A 6,000-nucleotide genomic window follows, 5' to 3' on the forward strand; every position below is an offset into this window, starting at 1 on the left:
TCCCTGGTCATGGCACATACCACCAGGAACAACCAATGAATGCCATCAAAAGGTGGAACAACAAATCAATATTTCTCTCTCTTACTCTCCCTCTAAATACCCATAACAAAATTTACAAATATTGTGTAGCTGATCTCAGAAGGAAACATCTCAATATAACTTTTTTAAAAATTGCCATTCATTGAAGAAACAATGAATCAAAATCAACCAAATGGCTGATTAAGTACTGTTTCTATGAGGAATGAAGTGCAAAGACTGCTCTTTGGAAAACTGACCACTTAACCAACCAACCCTCTGAGTGCACTATTATACTTTACAGCTAATGCCAATATTTTATATGATGAGTCAGATATTCTGTATGATATTACTTCAAAATATCTCCAGAAACTAATCACTTCATATCACCTTTACTGTTACCAGACCACCACCATCCATCACTTTTACCTGGATTGCTATAATGTCCTCCTATTCTCCTATTCTCTGCTCCCATCCATTTCTCCTTCATAGTCTCTTCTCAACACAAGCTTTAGATGAGTGATTCTAAATATAAACAGATAATGTCACTTCTCAAACCTTATAGTGGCTCCCATTTCACTCACAGAAAAAAAGCAAAGTCCTTCCAATGACTGACTTAGTTTGGGTTCTCTAATAGCAGAGCTTGAGATGAGGATTCTTATAAAAGTGATATAGTGAAGGTATAATCCCAGGTGCACCCTATGAGGGAGAGAGTGAAGCAGGATAGAGAAAGGGAAGGAGTTGAGGAAAGGATGCGGTGTCGGGGAATGTCTACCTTGGCCTGATTCGCAGCACTAGAGCTCTGGTGCACAAGGCAAACAGATGAACTTCTTAAACCCTCATATTTATCAACACATTTCACACTGGCTATGTACAGGGGGGCAAATTCCCAGGTCATGTGGTTCCTATCTGCTGAGCGCTCTTATCAGTTGGGGTGTAGTGCATATGGCTGATATGAGGAATAGGGGCAGGCCCCATAGCATCTACGACAGTAACCAAAAGGCCCCACAGTTGTGGCACCCAGTACCACTGTGACATCATTTTCTGCCATGGTTCCTCTCCCACTCCACCTTAGCCACATAGCTCCAATGCTGGTTCTTAACTCACAGCTAAAACTTCTGCAGTTTACTCCCTCACCTCCAAGTCATTGCTCGACTGTCTCCTCAATGAGGTCAATCCTAACTCTCTTTAAAATGCAGCCTGTGCCTCCACCACCATGTCCCTGACCTTGTGTTATATTTTTTCATAGTGTTTACCACCTTCTAACAAGTATGTTTTAATGGTTTTATATTTATAATTTATATTTATATTATTTGTGTATGTTTATTATTTATAGTTTATTGTCTGCCTCCCTCCTAATACACACACACACACACACACACACACACACACACACACACACACAGAGCGATGTAAACTCGGCAAAGACCACAGCATTTGTTTTGATTCACTGGACTATCTCAAGGGACTAGAGAAGTGCCAAGGTGCCTGGCACCTTATGGGTACTCAATTCCTATTTGTTATATAAATAAATAAATAAATAAATAAATAAATAAATAAATAAATAAAGTTCTAGAAAAGTTGATGGGATTTTATAGCACTACAATGTCCACTTTTATCTATAAGACAAGCACTTTCTGACTAAATATGTAACTTTCAGTCTAGGCCAACTAACTGCTTAGGAGAGTATATATAAAATTAGATTCATGGCTCATAGAAAGAATGTTATAGAATTGTATGAAATTGAATAAGGTAGATTACGTCAAACTGACTCCATACACTTTTCTGACATTATAACAATTTGATCATCTCCAGAAAGAAAGGACAATTTGAAATCATGAATAGTCTTCCAGCTTTCACTTATATATCAGAAACTAATTCTTTAAGTGAGATAAATTTCTTTACTCTTGGATTATTGAAAGTGTGTTGCATTTTACAAATATTTTTAATGAATATATATTACATATCATGCTGAAGAGTTATGTTTTTACAATTCAGATTAAACCCAAAATTTCACTCAAACAAAAAAAATTTATTCTTTCATTCAATATATATTTACTGACTATGACATAAGTGGCAGTCATTGTTCTAGATCCCTGGGTATACAGTAGAACAAGACAGATAAGACCCTTAAGTCATGGAGTTCACATTCTAATGAGCAAAGCAATATCACAAACAATAGGTAAGCATAAAAATATCAGACAGTGGTCTATGAGAGGATAGATGTAGTAGATGTAATAGTTACAGGGTTATTAGATTGGATGTTAAAGAAATACTTTTCCCTGGGATTTTATTTAACCTTAAGGCATTTCAATAAAAAGTCAGTCAAGCTAAAAGCATTCTATGAGAAGGTAGTATAAAGGATCTAAAAAAATTTTTTTAATGACAACAAAACCAGTGTTTCTAGAAAATAGAGGCAAACAGTATTATGTAAGAACAGAAGTATAGATAGTGACTACAGATAGTTCTAAGAAATTTTTTGTAAAGGAATAGAACAGAGTTGGTTGCTGGAGGGGAATTGAAGGTCAATTTCATATTTTTGCCCCAAGAGGTTGATGATACTTTAGCATGTTTGTACTCTGCTGGGGATGATCTAGTGGAGAGGGAGGGACTGATGATATGTGAGAGCAGTGATAATTCGGGGAATGCAGTCTTCAGATATCATTGGTGGAGATGTTGAGTGGGATACGAGCAAGGAGGATGAGCAGATAGGTTAGCAAATGTAGCTATGAAAATATGATGAACTAAGTGGGAGGGCAGGGAACTATTGTTGGAGCTTTGAGGAGAGGAAAAAGATGTAAAATAGCTATTTAGATTGTGGAGAAGGAAACAATTAGAGAAATATCAAAATAAAAAGAACCCTCTTACACTGCTAAAAGTAAAGCAGAAGCAGAAGCAGAAGCAGCAGAAGGAGAAGGAAGAAGAAGAAGAAGAAGAAGAAGAAGAAGAAGAAGAAGAAGAAGAAGAAGAAGAAGGAGGAGGAGGAGGAGGGGGAGGGGAGGAAGAATACAACTCAATTTCTGTAAATTAAAAACCTACAAAACAACACCTCCTATTGTTCTTTGATACACATGTATAATAGTTGGCCCATCTGATGGGGAAAGAAGATGAGTTCAGCTTGGGAGATGTGGAAAAATTTAAAAATAACATAAACATGGGAGCTAGCATAAATCAATGATGACAATATCTAACAATTGTGATTAACCTTTTGCACATCTAAGGCCCCCAAACAACAATAGCAAAGATAAAAACAGAAGACTAGATATAGAAGATATAATAGTTCAGTGTGCATATGATCTATAAGAAGAACAAATGTATAAGCATCTGCTGGATATTTGAGGGAATAGATATTCTGCAAGTTTTCTGGTTAGCAAGGAAGAATTTGTAGAAATCACTTCGACAGAATCCATTATTATTAATTTGTAATTTGTGAGAAGTTATTGATAATAAATTTATTTGGTAGGTCATCTTTATTGTTCTATTATAGTCAACTTAAATATTCATAAGGGCTTTGTCTTAAGGTTTATTTCAACTTTTACTCCTTTTTATATTTTTTATCATAAGGTTTGAGTATCTCAACAGAGACATCTACAATATGCATTTTGAGAAAGCTAATCTCCAAGATTTGGGAAGTATAATTGTATAATAGTGTTCTCCCAATTATCTTTGCCTTGTTTTTTCTTGTGTTCAGTGCAACATTTCTCAAAAATTTTTATTGACATTTTGGGCTGGATATCTTGTGTGTGTATGCTGGGTATGAGGGGGCAGGGAGGGGCCTATCTTGTATATTTTAGGATCCCTGTTTAGCAGGATCCCTGGTTAGTACTCACTAGATGACTATAGCACTACTCTCCTAGTTGTTACGACAAAAAAATGTCTCCAGATTTTGCCAAGCATCTCCTGATAGTTTAGCAGAAAGATAAACCAAAGTTTGAGCAATTCCCTAAAAGTTTATCAAATTTATCATTGTAAATAAAAATCCACCATAGACTACCTACTCTCTACAGATTCTCAGTGTACTCATGACCCTGTAGGGAGCCCACATGTATAAAAATGTACAAAAACAGCCTGGCAGGTGTGGCTCAGTTGGTTGAGCATTGTCCCATGCACCAACAGGTTCGATTCCCAGTCAGGGCACATGCCCAAGTTGTGGCTCCATCCCCAGTGGGGGTCATGCAGGAGGCAGCCAATCCATGTTTCTCTCTCACTGATACTTCTCTCTCTCTCCCTTTCTCTTCCTCTCTCTAAAATCAATAAAAAATCAATAAAATATAAAAATATATTAAAAACATATTGAAAAAAGTACAAAAAAGAGAAAGAAATATATGTCCAGAGTGTCTGAAAGATGTTCCAAAATTATACTTTATCTTTAGATTATTAGGTTGAATCACGTGAAATTCTGATATTCATCTAATATGGCAGTTTTGTATGGTTCTATCTAATACTCATCAAAATCTGCTACTTTGTTGTTTCCCTTATTAAAATTTCTGTTCCCTGAGGGTTCATCTCTTGCTTCTAATACAGTGTCAAACAGAGTGTGCATTCCATAAATATTGACCATAAATATGAATGAACGAATGAAGTAATACACACAAATATAATTATACATGTGACTAGATATGGATATAAAAAGTTATTTAATACCAGAAAACATCTATTGCTCTAGTAACTTAGAAACATTTTGTACCTCCTTAAAATATTTATTATATAATTTTAGTCACCTCATGCATCTCTCAGTCAATCTAACACTTCTAGTGCATACTTTTGAGTGAGATATTCCAAAGTTTGAATCTCCGAAGCATCACATAGCAGCTGGATGATCTTATATGTTAGTGAATCTGATAATACTTCAGTGGATTGTTGTAAAGTTTAAATATCACAGCATACACAAAGCACCCATCATGGTGTCAGCTCAGAATTGCCATTCAATACACATAAGCTGCTTTGTCTTTTTCCCTATTTACCCATTCCTACTGATTGAAGTTCTTATGATTTGCTTCTGTTTGTTTTGTTGCTGCTGCTGTTGTTTGTTTATTGATATTTCCCTACAGCTTAGATAACATTTTCAGCTGAAAACTTATTCAAGTAAAGTAGGAGTTCTGGCCTCTATTGTATTTGCCTATTTCATTTCTCAAGCTAAAAATAATATCCATTACTACACATGCAGATAAATATTTCATTGCATTTTATATTTGGTTGGTGTATAGAATGTTGTGATTTGCTTATTATAAGAATTTATGACCTCTTACTATAACCATATTTCTCAAAGTATTTAACATTGAATTTTATTTTCTTTCATCTTTATAAATAGGAGGGATAATTATGTAACAATTGTACCATTGTTAAAATATATCATAAAAGCATTTACACATTTTCCATTTAAGATAGATTATACACTAGACATAGTAGCTTAAAAAATACTTGTCTTTCCAGCTAAACACATTTTTTCTTGTAAGAAGGCCTACAAAATAGATTGCACGAAGATATTCTGTTATCTTAAAAGATTACACATGTTGTGCACAGACCAAATGGTATCTTTTTAGAATTGTATTTTAAAATGGAGCGTTTATTTAATACAACTGATTTACAAAAGTGTTTCATTGGGTTTGGGGTTCCAAAATGAATCACATTCTTTCTTTGATATCTGATTCGAATTCAGCAATAGGTTCAATGTCTCCTCCTAAAAAAAAATACTTCCCTTTCACAACCAGAAATACTTGCCAGAAATGTAGCAAAACTGATTTCATCAGTTTAAAATATACTTTATATAGCAAGTGAGAGACCCTATAAAATTTATTTGAAAACATAGACCATAATACAAAAGAATAAAACAAGAGTTAAAAAAAAATTATTTCCTTGAAAAAACTCTGGAAACCCACTCTAACTCGACTCAGTTTGTCATGCTCTATAATTCTAGGAGATAATCCCAGCTTGTTTGATGTACTCGACTATGCACACCTTGAAGACAGATGTAAAAGGAAAGGA

This window comes from Molossus molossus, unplaced genomic scaffold (genome assembly GCF_014108415.1).
Source record: "Molossus molossus isolate mMolMol1 unplaced genomic scaffold, mMolMol1.p scaffold_m16_p_16, whole genome shotgun sequence".
NCBI classification, from domain to species: Eukaryota; Metazoa; Chordata; class Mammalia; order Chiroptera; family Molossidae; genus Molossus; species Molossus molossus.